The following is a 14,010-nucleotide window of genomic DNA, read 5'->3' as shown; positions in this document are numbered from 1 at the left end:
TTAGAGCAAATCTAGGATGATACTTTTTTCTTGGTACTTCTAGATTAACAGCCAAAAAAAGGGGAGGGGGTAGAAACCAATTACAGGTTGTGCTTTTCTGAGGAGGGTTGGATTGCCTCAAGAAATTCCAAATGGAATTCAAGGTAGATTTTAGTATCCTCAACCAATTGGAGAGACAACAAACAGACATCATTTCCCAGTCTCCTTTTCTAACTTGTCATCAGCTGCCGTGCTGAGAATTGAAATCAGTGCCTGGCACGAATTCCAGTCGGGAAGATAATACCTGGTAACCTACAAGACAAAGATAAGAAATTTCAGGATTATTGGATTAAAAAAGAAGAGCCATTGTCATAAATTGAGTCATTAGCTAGGAAGGCAATTCCTTGGGTATTTTTTAAAATTATTATAGAGTATTAATATTTTATTCATTCATCACACCCACAATAATATTGAGGAACTATTCTATGCTGTGTGTGAGAGATACCCTCGTAATGACACAGTTCTTGCCTCCTTGGAGCTCTCACTGCAAGTAATCTTAGATCTGGACCACTTGTTTTACGTATAAGGAAATCGTATTTTAGTCCCACTCTCATTGACTGTGACTTTATTTTAAAATTGAATTTATACCAGGTTGATTAAGTGGATTCCTTAATGCCCCCCACTCCTGGTGAGTTGGGGGGTTCTTCCAGGGGCCCAGTATGCAGTGTGTGAAGCTGCTGCACAGATTTGAGAAGACATGACTTTCAAAGAGACAAGAAAACATCCTAGAATCACAAAGTGTTGCTGCTGGGTGGAGTCCTTTACCTGTCATTTGGTGCAACTTCGTATTCTCAGGTAAAGTCAAGAAACTGAGGTCCCATGAGTTCACAACTTCCCCTGGATCAGATACAGTGAAAACCCAAGTAACCCCCCAGCTCACCTTTACTGAACATTTTGATACGTGCCTGTCTGGTCATGGATCAGCTCATGTGCCTGTGTAACCTTTCATCCAAAGGCTTGTAGATATTATATAAAACACCATTTTAGAGAGTAAAAAAAAAAATCAAAGGCCTAGGGAAGAACTTGTCTAAGGTCACTCAGTGGGTCAGTGTAGAGCTGGGAAGCCCAACTCAGTTCCAGTGAAGTCCAGAGCTTTTTTTTAAAGTGTAATAATTGAAAGACATGGAAACAACAACAAAAATCCATGTTCCTTGAAATCCTGTGAGGGTATCTCTCACACACAGCATAGAATTCACATAGAGTTTACATTTATGACTCTAGGTTGTCAGAAAATGCCATGTGGAAAGTTCTTTTTTTTTAAATTTTTATTGTTACGTTAATGACCATACATTACATCATTAGTTTTTGATGTAGTGTTCCATGATTCATTGTTTGTGCATAACACCCAGTGCTCCACGCAGAACGTGCCCTCTTTAATACCCATCACCAGGCTAACCCATCCCCCCACCCCCTCCCCTCTAGAACCTTCAGTTTGTTTTTCGGAGTCCATCGTCTCTCATGGTTCGTCTCCCCCTCCGACTTACTCCCCTTCATTCTTTCCCTCCTGCTATCTTCTTCTTCTTTTTTTTTCTTAACATGTATTGCATTATTTGTTTCGGAGGTACAGATCGGTGATTCAACAGTCTTGCACAATTCACAGCGCTCACCATAGCATATACCCTACCCAATGTCTATCACCCAGTCACCCCATCGCTCCCACCCCACCCTCACTCCAGCAACCCTCAGTTTATTTCCTGAGATTAAGAATTCCTCATATCAGTGAGGTCATATGATACATGTCTTTCTCGTAAGAGAAAGACATAACACCCTCTAGTTCCAACCATGTCGTTGCAAATGGCAAGATCTCATTCCTTTTGATGGCTGCATAATATTCCATTGTGTATATATACCACTTCTTCTTTATCCATTCATCTGTCGATGGACATCTTGGCTCTTTCCACAGTTTGGCTATCGTGGACATTGCTGCTATAAACATCGGGGTGCACGTACCCCTTCGGATCCCTACATTTGTATCTTTGTGGTAAATACCCAATAATGCAATTGCTGGATCCTATGGTAGCTTTATTTTCAACTGTTTGAGGAAGCTCCATACAGTTTTCCAGAGTGGTTGCACCAGCTTGCATTCCCACCAACAGTGTAGGAGCGTTCCCTTTTCTCCGCATCCCCGCTGACATCTGTCGTTTCCTGACTTGTTAATTTTAGCCATTCTGACGGGTGTGAGGTGGTATCTCATGGAGATTTTGATTTGGATTTCCCTGATGCCGAGCGATGTTGGGCACTTTTTCATGTGTCTGTTGGCCGTTTGGATGTCTTCTTTGGAAAAATGTCTGTTCATGTCTTCTGCCCATTTCTTGATTGGATTATTTGTTCTTTGGGTGTTGAGTTTGATAAGTTCTTTATAGATTTTGGATACTAGCCCTTTAGCTGATATGTCATTTGCAAATATTTTCTCCCATTCTGTCGGATGTCTTTTGGTTTTGTGGACTGTTTCTTTTGCTGTGCAAAAGCTTTTTATCTTGATGAAATCCCAATAGTTCATTTTTGCCCTTGCTTTCCTTGCCTTTGGTGATGTTTCTAGGAAGAAGTTGCTGCGGCTGAGGTCGAAGAGGTTGCTGCCTGTGTTCTCCTTTAGGATTTTGATGGACTCCTGCCTCACGTTTAGGTCTTTCAACCATTTGGAGTCTATTTTTGTGTGTGGTGTAAGGAAATGGTCTAGTTTCATTCTTCTGCATGTGGCTGTCCAATTTTCCCAACACCATTTGTTGAAGAGACTGTCTTTTTTCCATTGGACATTCTTTCCTGCTTTGTCAAAGATAGTTGACCATAGAGTTGAGGGTCCATTTCTGGGCTCTCGATTCTGTTCCATTGATCTATGTGTCTGTTTTTGTGCCAGTACCATACTGTCTTGATGATGACAGCTTTGTAATAGAGCTGGAAGTCCAGAATTGTGATGCCGCCAGCTTTGCTTTTCTTTTTCAATATTCCTCTGGCTATTCGGGGTCTCTTCTGGTTCCATACAAATTTTAGGATTATTTCTTCCATTTCCTTGAAAAAAGCGGATGGTATTTTGATGGGGATTGCATTGAATGTGTAGATTGCTCTAGGTAGCATTGACATCTTCACAATGTTTGTTCTTCCAATCCATGAGCATGGAACGTTTTTCCATTTCTTTGTGTCTTCTTCAATTTCTTTCATGAGTATTTTATAGTTTTCTGAGTACAGATCCTTTGCCTCTTTGGTTAAATTTATTCCTAGATATCTTATGGTTTTGGGTGCAGTTGTAAATGGGATCGACTCCTTAATTTCTCTCTCTTCTGTCTTGTTGTTGGTGTATAGGAATGCCACTGATTTCTGTGCATTGATTTTATATCCTGCTACTTGACTGAATTCCTGTATGAGTTCTAGCAGTTTTGGGGTGGAGTCTTTTGGGTTTTCCACATACAGTATCATATCATCTGCAAAGAGTGAGAGTTTGACTTCCTCTTTGCCGATTTGGATGCCTTTGATTTCTTTTTGTTGTCTGATTGCTGTGGCTAGGACTTCTAATACTATGTTGAATAGCTGTGGTGATAGTGGACATCCCTGCCACGTTCCTGACCTTAGGGGAACAGCTCTCAGCTTTTCCCCATTGACAATGATATTTGCTGTAGGTTTTTCATAGATGGCTTTTATGATATTGAGGTATGTACCCTCTATCCCTATCCTCTGAAGAGTTTTGATCAAGAAAGGATGCTGTACTTTGTCAAATGCTTTTTCTGCATCTATTGAGAGGATCCTATGATTCTTGTTCTTTCTTTTGTTAATGTATTGTATCGCACTGATTTATTTGCGGATGTTGAACCAGGCTTGCAGCCCAGGGATAAATCCCACTTGGTCATGCTGAATAATCCTTTTAATGTACTGTTGGATCCTATTGGCTGGTATTTTGGTGAAAATTTTTGCATCCATGTTCATCAAGGTTATGGGTCTGTAATTCTCCCTTTTGATGGGGTCTTTGTCTGGTTTTGGGATCAAGGTAATGGTGGCCTCATAAAATGAATTTGGAAGTTTTCCTTCCATTTCTATTTTTTGGAACAGTTTCAGGAGAATAGGTATTAATTCTTCTTTAAATGTTTGATAGAATTCCCCTGGGAAGCTATCTGGCCCTGGGCTTTTGTTTGTTGGGAGATTTTTGATGACTGCTTCAATTTCCTTAGTGGTTATAGGTCTGTTCAGGTTTCCTATTTCTTCCTGGTTCAATTTTGGTAGTTGATACATCGCTAGGAATGCACCCATTTCTTCCAGGTTATCTAATTTGCTGGCATAGAGTTGCTCATAATATGTTCTTATAATTGTTTGTATTTCTTTGGTGTTCGTTGTGATCTCTCCTCTTTCATTCATGATTTTGTTGATTTGGGTCATTTCTCTTTTCTTTTTGATAACTCTGGCCAGGGGTTTTTCAATCTTGTTAATTCTTTCAAAGAACCAGCTCCTAGTTTTGTTGATGTGTTCTACTGTTATTTGGTTTCTATTTCATTGATTTCTGCTCTGATCTTTATTATTTCTCTTCTCCTGCCGGGTTTAGGCTTGATTTGCTGTTTTTCCTCTAGCTCCTTTAGGTGTAGGGTTAGGTTGTGTATTTGAGACCTTTCTTGTTTCTTGAGAAAGGCTTGTATTGCTATATACTTTCCTCTCAGGACTGCCTTTGCTGTATCCCAAAGATTTTGAACAGTTGTGTTTTCATTTTCATTGGTTTCCATGAATTTTTTAAAATTCTTCTTTAATTTCCTGGTTGACCCATTCATTCTTTAGCAGGATGGTCTTTAGCCTCCATGTATTGGAGTTCTTTCCGACTTTCCTCTTGTGATTGAGTTTTAGTTTCAAAGCATTGTGGTCTGAAAATATGCAGGGAATGATTCCAATCTTTTGGTACCGGTTGAGACCTGATTTGTGACCTAGGATGTGATCAATTCTGGAGAATGTTCCATGGGCACTAGAAAAGAATGGGTATTCCTTTGCTTTGGGATGCAATGTTCTGAATATGTCTGTGAAGTCCATTTGGTCCAGTGTTTCATTTAAAGTATTTCCTTGTTGATCTTTTGCTTAGATGATCTGTCCATTTCAGTCAGGGGGGTGTTAAAGTCCCCCACTATTACTGTATTTTTGTCGATGTGTTTCTTTGCTTTTGTTATTAATTGCCTTATATAATTGGCTGCTCCCATGTTCGGGGCATAGATATTTACAATTGTTAGATCTTCTTGTTGGATAGACCCTTTAAGTAGGATATAGTGTCCTTCCTCATCTCTTATTACAGTCTTTGTTTTAAAATCTAATTTGTCTGATATAAGGATTGCCACCCCAGCTTTCTTTTGGTGTCCATTGGCATGGTAAATGGTTTTCCACCCCCTCACTTTCAATCTGGGGGTGTCTTTGGGTCCAAAATGAGTCTCTGGCAGACAGCATATCAATGGGTCTTGTTTTTTAATCCAATCTGATAGCCTGTGTCTTTTGATTGGGGCATTTAGCCCATTTACATTCAGGGTAACTATTGAAAGGTATGAATTTAGTGCCATTGTATTGCCTGTAAGGTGACTGTTACTGTATATTGTCTGTGTTCCTTTCTGATCTATGCTGCTTTTAGGCCCTCTCTTTGCTTAGAGGACCCCTTTCAATATTTCTTGTAGGACAGGTTTCGTGTTTGCAAATTCCTTTAGTTTTTGTTTGTCCTGGAAGCTTTTTATCTCTCCTTCTATTTTCAATGACAGCCTAGCTGGATATAGTATTCTTGGCTGCATATTTTTCTCGTTTAGTGCTCTGAAGATATCATGCCAGTGCTTTCTGGCCTGCCAGGTCTCTGTGGATAGGTCTGTTGCCAATCTAATGTTTCTACCATTGTAGGTTACAGATCTCTTCTCCTGAGCTGCTTTCAGGATTTTCTCTTTGTCTCTGAGACTCGTAAGTTTTTCTATTAGATGTCAGGGTGTTGACCTATTTTTATTGATTTTGAGAGGGGTTCTCTGTGCCTCCTGGATTTTGATGCCTGTTTCCTTCCCCACATTAGAGAAATTCTCTGCTATTATTTGCTCCAATATACCTTCTGCCCCCTCTCTCTTTCTTCTTCTTCTGGGATCCCAATTATTCTAATGTTGTTTCGTCTTATTGTATCACTTATCTCTCGAATTCTGCCCTCATGATCCTGTAGTTGTTTCTCTCTCTTTTTCTCAGCCTCTTTATTTTCCATCATTTGGTCTTCTATATCGCTGATTCTCTCTTCTGCCTCATTTATCCTAGCAGTTAGTGCCCCCCTTTTTGATTGCACCTCATTAATAGCCTTTTTGATTTCGACTTGGTTAGATTTTAGTTCTTTTATTTCTCCAGAAAGGGTTTCTCTAATAACTTCCATGCTTTTTTCAAGCCCAGCTAGTATCTTTAAAGTCATGATTCTGAACTCTAGGTCTGACATCGTACTAATGTCCTTATTGAGTAGGTCCCTGGCTGATGGTACTACCTCTTGTTTTTTTGCTGAGGTGATTTTTTGCGTCTTGTCATTTTGTCCAGAGGAGAGAAGATGAATGAGAGAACCGAATGCTAACAGGTTAACAACCTCCCCAGCAAATATACTCTATGCAAATCAGAAAAGACCTGAAACCAGGGGACAAGAAAGGGAAAGAAAGAAAAAAGAAAGAGAAAAAAAAGGAAAAAGAAAAAGATAAAAACAAACAAAAACAGAACAAAACAAAAAAAACCAGAATATGATCAAATATGATCAGGCTAGCGCATAGATCAGGGCCACACACTAGATTTTGGGCGTATTTTGGTCTGTTAGAAGAAAGTGCCTGCTAAAATTTTAAAGGAAGAAAGACCTATAGTTGTACAAAATAAGGGTTGATACAATGAAGGGATGGAAGATGACTGTAAAGATGCAAACTATAAAAGATTTTATAATAGGAATTGATAAGATAAGAAGTTGTTTGAGAAAAGAAAGATTAAAAAAAGAAAAAAGAAAAGAAAAAAAAAGGGAGAGAATGTGATCAGGCAGGAGACTAGAACAAAGCCATACACTAGTGATTTAGGGTATATTTTGATCTGTTAGAAGAAACTGTATCTCAAAATTTTAAAGAGAGAACAACTTATATATATATGCCAAAAATAAGGGTAACTACTATGAAGGGATAAAATATGACTCTAAATATGAAAAATAAAAAATGTTTTTTTTTAAAAAGGGATCGATACGATGTTGGTTGAAAAAGGGAAAAAGAAAAATTAAAAAAAAAAACAGTTAAAAAATTAACTTTGAAAAACTAATGAATCATGATAAAAAAGGCATGAATTCTATGTGCAGTATTCCCCTAGCGCTGGAGTTCTCCCGTTCTCCTTGATCGGTAAACTTGGTCTTGGCTTGCTGGCTGTTGGAGCTGATCTTCTGGGGGAGGGGCCTGTTGCCATGGTTCCCAAATGTCTTTGCCGGAGGCGGAATGGCCCCGCCCTTGTCGGTCCGGGCTAAGGAAGCTGCTCGGGTTTGCTCTCAGGAGCTTTTGTTCCCTGCAAGCTCTCGGTACAACTTTGGAGGACCAGGGTGAAAATGGTGGCCTCCTACTCTCTGCCTGGAGGAGCTGAGAACTCGGAGCCCCGCTCCTCAGTGCGCCCCCAGAGAAAAGCAGTCAGTCACTCCCGTCTCCCCGGTCTCCGGCCGCACTCCGCGCTCACCCGGCCTGTGACCGAGCGTTTCTTTCTCTGGCGCCCGACCCCCTGTGGAGTCTCCAAACCCAGCAGATCCCTGTGGTGCGCTCCCGCGCCACTCCTCCTGGGGGAGGAAGGGGAGTCTCCCCGGATCTGCTGCTTGTTGGGTCCCTGCTGGAGGAGCAGTGGCCCGACTGGGCCGCGGATCACAGTTTATGGCCACCCCGAGCTGAGAGCCCGCGCCTCGGCTCCGTCTCTGCAGCCGGCTTCCCCGCTCCGGTACCTGGGAGCTCTGGCGCACTCAGGCTCCCCCCGTCTTTCTGTGACCCCACGGGTCCTGAGACCACACTGTCCCGGGAGGATTCCACCCCCTGCTTAGCCACTGGAGCGACGTCCCTCAGCGGAGTCGACTTCTAAAAGTTCCGATTTTGTGCTCCGCGGCTCTAGCACTTGCGAGAAGCGGCCGACGGAGGCCCCCTTCCCCGCCGTCTATCCTCCCGAATATCGCCTCGGATTCACTTCTCCGCACGTCCTACCTTCCAGTAAGTGGTCGCTTCTCTGTTCAGAGAGTTGTTGCTACTCTCTTCTTCGATCTCCTGTTGAGTTCGTAGGTGTTCAGAATGGTTTGATCCCTATTCAGCTGAATTCCTGAGACCAGACGAAATCCAGGTCTCCTACTCCTCCGCCATCTTGCTCCGCCCCCTCACCATGTGGAAAGTTCTTGATTTACAGTTCAATACTCCAGACACAACCTGTACCCCTCCCTGAGTCCCTCACCCCCATGTCCAACTTTCTCTAGTGCTTTTGAGGGTTTCTGGTTATGTCAGGATGAAAGTGTTACTTGGATGTCTCTTATTAGTTTCTTAAAACTTGAGTCTTTATTGAGTTTCCTCACCAGGTTAAATGCAGCTTCGAATTTGCTTGTCACAGAAGATGGCAGCCAAATGCACACACACATGCACACCACACCACATACACACACACACACACACACACACACACACACACACACACACACACACACACACACCCCGATTCAGGGAGGAAATGTTAATGAGGCATCTAAAACAGCCAACTTATTTTTTCTATCAGCAGCATGTTTCTGGTTTAAATTTGAATTGTTCATTTAATTTTATACCCCTCTCTCATCCCCACTGCACACCAACTTTTCCAGTTAGCAGGGACCCATGCCCATTATGGGAATAAAAGTGTAGACTTCTGAATCTGGTTTACTTCATCTGTTGAAAAATAAAATGAGTTTGGCTGAGCTAAACAAACTTCTCCCTGAATCGAGTAACTCTACTATTTGTGTTTGCTGAAATATTTGACAGATGGGAATTTGATCTGGAGTGGAGGGGGGAGATTTCTTTTAATGGCTTTGTGACTACTTCAGTTCTTGACTTTGCTTTGCCACTACCTGTGTGACTTTGGGCAAAGCACTTCTCTCTGGCCTTCCACTTCTTTGTTTATAAAATATGAGGGTTACTTAATCGTAACCTGGGGTTCAGAAAGTTGTCAACACGAAAATCTGATGCAATGTTTTTCATGGGGTTAGCAGTGGTCATCCCCCTGGCCCCTGGGGGGGTGGGGAGAAGGGACTGTGATTTCTAGTGGATTCACCAAAGACTCAGAGAAGAGAGATAGTTTCTTGGAATCACAGAATTTTACAATTTTTATGATGCCCTGGCAAATGGTATAGAATTAGGGACTACCCTAGGGCAAAAATATTAGTTCGGCAAAGTTTGTCTCTAGAGATTTCTCTCTTCGATTCTACACATTGGTTGAGGTGGAGTACTCCCCTTCACCAAATATTTTCATGAGGCCCAGGGTATATTTCTGGAGTGGAGAAAACACATGTGATAAACTATTTTTTTTCCAGAGGTATATGACATCAATATATTAGCTCCCAGGGCATTTGGCTCAAAAAAGAAAACATACCCAAAAGGAAGAGAACACTTTGGCAAACAGAGTAGTTGCTAATAGTGGGATTTAATAGGGGGTATTTAGTTCAGTTGAAGCAGATTTAATACCTTATAGGCACTGAGCCTTGAAAAGGAGTATGATGATTTCTTCTACATGAAATTAAAATAAAACTTTACTTTGACAATGACATAATACTTGCATGTTTGCTAAATTAATGATAACCTCACTTTCTAGATTTTCGGAATCATTCCAATTCTGAGTAAGTTCATCAAAGCTAAACTTTTTCTCTCCTTTGTTTTTGGGGGGTGGGGGTCCTTGCCTGGCTGGTGCTCTCAACTCTTTCCCGGGTTCAACACCCTTGGCTTTACATCCCTGAGGTCATTTTGGTAGGTGACCACCTACGCCACCCATTCGTGAAGTTGGCTCGGACCCACGCAGTGATGAACCTTGCTTAACTGTTGGCAGAAAAAGGACCGAAGCAGGAAAAGAATGAAAGAATTTCCTTCTGGCAGACAAACAACTCCTACTTGTTGCTACTAACGGGAAATCTATTTTTACTCTTCCGTGCCCTAGCAAAGGAGTTGATCTTCATGACACAAAGAAACCCTTAGCCAAAAATTGAAAAAGAGCATTTCTTTTTGGAAATTACAAACTCAAAATAGGAAACCACACTATAGTATTCCAAGTAATGGAATGCCCACTGTGTGCATTCCATACAAACGTTGAGCCCCCAATGAAAACATTACCAACGATCAAAGATTTTCAACAAAGATGACCACATAGTTGAAATCTGCCATTTAATTTTTCCTTTTGTGGTCACGGAGAGATAAGTTTTTATTCTAGGAAAGGGTTGGAAAGTGTTGGAATTAGACAGTTCTAGGCCAACCAGGAAATCCTGTTTGCTCGCTAAGAGACCATGGGAAAATTGCTTAGCTTCTCAGAGCTATAGTTTTACCATGTATAAAGTGGGGATGATGTTATTTACTCTGCAAAGGTTTGGTATGCATTACAGGTCCTCCCGCCATACCCAGCGCATCCGGAATCATCCTTTGCCCATAGTTGGCACCCTATGCATGCAGACCCTGGATGTTAATTTTGATTCTAAATATTTTCACGACTTTTGGACGATAGCTCTTCCTTTGTGCCAAAGCGGTTTGGCCTATCTTTTAATATCTGTAACTTTTAAAGGGCAGCTTTCTGAGAGCAAGACTGGCACCCATGAGGAACCTGGGCATTAAGAACAACAAATACGTTAGCTGGTTCTCCCTTTCATTCCAGCTACTGCATTATTCTCCTCAAGATAGGAGCTGGGACCCTCGCCTCCCATCCAGGCACCGTAACCTTTCCGTTGGATTCAGTTAGGGTCCTCGGGTCTCATTCTCTCACACTCCCTGCTCATCCAAACGCTGCTGTTCTGGTCTTACTGCAGCACTCTTGTGGGGATGCTTGCCTATAACAAATGCCCCCCGCACCATGTGGCCCCTGGGGTTGGCCAGGCTTGAGTCTAACTCTTTTCATATTTAAGATCAAATTTCATGAAGAAAAAATATTGAAGAGGAAGCTGTCGTTTCTGCTTCATTTATAGGGTAGGTTCTCCCTGTCACAGGGCTCTTAGAGAGGGGGGCATCAGGGGACCCCAAGAACATAGGTTCAGGCACCCCACGCTGTGGAGGGAGCCTTCTGCCCAAGACAAAGAAGCCTGGCAGCCCTGAGCAGGCCCTGCCACTGGCCAACGTCCTCTCATCCTGTTTCATGCCTTCTCCTGCTTTTCATTTCTCTTTCCCTCCACTTTAGGGCCGGGCCAACCTCACATGGCATTATTTTTAGTTCTCACATGGGAACACTGACTTGTCTCTCTCCTGCTTTCTTTATCCCCCCTTACCAAGGATGTGCGATTGTTTTTCTGCCGTGCATTCAGGGGCTCGGGAACATCGTGTGCTTACGTTTAACCCCTTGCATTTCCCCGAGGTGCTTCCTTCAGTTGCTCATGAACTTTTAATTTTTTCCAGGCCTGTGTGTTTTGTCCAGACTGCAGCTTTTCTGGAGCTTGGCTGGCCTCTTTGTTTTGGGGAAGCTTATTGCTTCACAGTGAGACCATCTGACAGTTGTTATCTGTGACCTGAGAGCCAGAGGCAGCCAGGAGCCCATTCTTCTTGAGGACCTCCCAGCTCCCCAGCCCCCACTGCCATCTGGGACCACCCCAGGGAAGAGACCAGTGTGACACCAAATGTTCACAGGAGGATGAAAGTTTTCTCTACCCACCAAGGCCGGCCTTGGTCTGTCCTTGAGCCCCTGACAAGGGGGAGAGCCATCAGATTCATCTGTGTGGGTGTCTACTAAGATCTTCTCTCCTTCCCTCTGGCTCTCCCTCGCTCTCCCTCTCTCCCTTCCTGGCTTCCTCCCTTCCCTTCCTCTCTACCTTTCACAAAAATCTGTGGGCCCACCACTGGCTAACAGCTCTTCAGGAGGCAAACACAATGGCAGATAGAAACCTGAATACAAGCCAGGGAACCATGTCTTTTCAGGAGGTTCCCAATCCCATTGAGAATAAAATCTGTGTTCTTGACCAGGGCAAGCATAGCTCTGAGGGACTGGCCCCTGCCTGTCTCTTCCCGCCTGACCTCTAGCACGCTCTCCTTCACTCACTTGGCTGTCAGCTCATTCCCCACCCAGACCCTTCACATCCCTGCCCCCTCCTCTGAAATGCCCTGGCTTCAGAACTTCTCATAGAGGCTTCCCTCCCATCCACCAGGAGACCGCTCAGTTCAAGCTCCCTTCCCAGAGTGGCCTTCGCTCATCTCCCCTGCCTCTCTTGCTCTCTACAAAATATTTTGAGTTTCTTCACAGTGCAATCTTCATCTGAAATTATCTCTGTATTTCTTAGTTTGCTTGTTTACCTTCTGCCTTTATCCCGCAAACCCTGTCTTTTGCTCCACGCAGGCCCCCAGTGCCTGACACAGACTTTGTCTTCAATAAATATCTGTTGAAGAAATGGATAAATAAATACTTTGGTAGGGGACATAAGAATTAACCAGAATAACATCACAAATAACGATAATAATAAAAATAGTGATTGACTTCTCTTGGTATTTTACCAAGAGCTGTTTTATGTATGCTATCTGTAATCTTCAAAACAATTCTGAGAGAGAATATTATTTTTATATTTTGCACCCCCCCCCAAAAAAAGGAGGCTTCCAAGAGTCGGTATTTTCCCAAGCCCACCCACCTAGTGAGGGATGGACCTGGGATCCATCCTCAGACAGGTCTGCCTCTACAGCCAGCAGTTCTTTCCTCTTGACCATGATGTCTAATACACGCAAACAACTATAATACAAGCCAGAAAGAGATAAGCTCCATGAGAGGCACAGATAAAACATCATGGGAATTCAAAGGAGGAAGAAGTGGCCTCTGGAGGAGAGTAACAGGAAAGCCTTGTGACAAGGTGATTCTGTTTTTCTGGACCTGTGCCCCTGACGACTCGGGGTGGGGGTGGGGGTTGGATTTGGACAGTTGGAGGTGGGAGGTGAAATCCCAGGGCGTGCTGAAGTCACACACCAGAGGGCCACGTGTGTGTGCGTGCGCATGCGCGCATGCGCGCACCGTAGGTGCGGGCAGAAAGGCAAGAAGGACGAGACCGTTTTAAATTCAATTCAGAGAAAGCTAGGAGTTGTAATAAGGGAGTATTTTCTTCTTGTCTCCAGTTCTAACTCTGATTATTATTTAAAGACAAAAGCACACATCTGTATCTATTAGGGTAAGAGCTTCATATAAACAGCTATTATCTAGCATTTCTGTTTAAGCAAACCTCACTATTTATCTACCAAAAAAATGTATTTTCCTACCGACTCACATCTGAATCTCAGATGTAGTCTAAATGTTCCCAGGCCTATCTGGCCTGAGGGTCACATGAGACCACATTGCCACTGAAACCCAAGTTTTCATGATTCAGTGTCCCCATCTCCTTAGTGGGATTTATGTTCCCTGCGAAATCTCTGACCCGATTTTCCTTGAGTTTTCAGGGACGCATCAGCTGTGTTTATTGCCAAGTCCTTCCTGCTTGCTCTGCTTTGCCCTCTCTCTGCTGCTGGGCACTTCAGCCTCCGCAGGCTCATGAACCGAGTGCTTTGGGCCAAGCCCCTGCCTATGGCTCCAAACCCAGATTCCCAGTCTCCAAACCGGCTGCATTCCTCTCAGTCTTCCTGGCACTGGGGCTGTGCGCTCTGCTCCTCACAGGACAGGGACAAAAGCCTTCTCTCTTCTGAGCCTAAGACCTATTGGCGGAGGGCTGGCAACCAGAGTAGAAAGCACAGCAAAAGGCCTGGCAGTCACAATAGATTCCATTTAGATCGATACTAAGGTGTTGTTAAGGAACTGAATGTAAATGTTATAAACCCTGATGATGTCAACGTGATCATAATAGTGTGACGT

At 43.1% G+C, this 14,010-nt stretch overlaps 1 long non-coding RNA gene across 1 annotated transcript; it reads right to left on the bottom strand.

The window, feature by feature from the left end:
• LOC113920966 lies at positions 1 to 12,951 on the bottom strand. The gene is made up of 3 exons (XR_003519459.1): positions 12,809 to 12,951; positions 12,480 to 12,562; positions 1 to 291 (listed from the first exon to the last, which is right to left on the bottom strand). It is a non-coding gene; the product is annotated as an uncharacterized LOC113920966 (long non-coding RNA).
• Between the last annotated feature and the right edge of the window lie 1,059 nt (positions 12,952 to 14,010).

The sequence above is a fragment of the Zalophus californianus genome, chromosome 3, assembly GCF_009762305.2.
Source record: "Zalophus californianus isolate mZalCal1 chromosome 3, mZalCal1.pri.v2, whole genome shotgun sequence".
Lineage (NCBI taxonomy): Eukaryota > Metazoa > Chordata > Mammalia > Carnivora > Otariidae > Zalophus > Zalophus californianus.
Note: the sequence above shows the minus strand (reverse complement) of the source record. Positions and strands in the feature narration are given on the sequence as shown.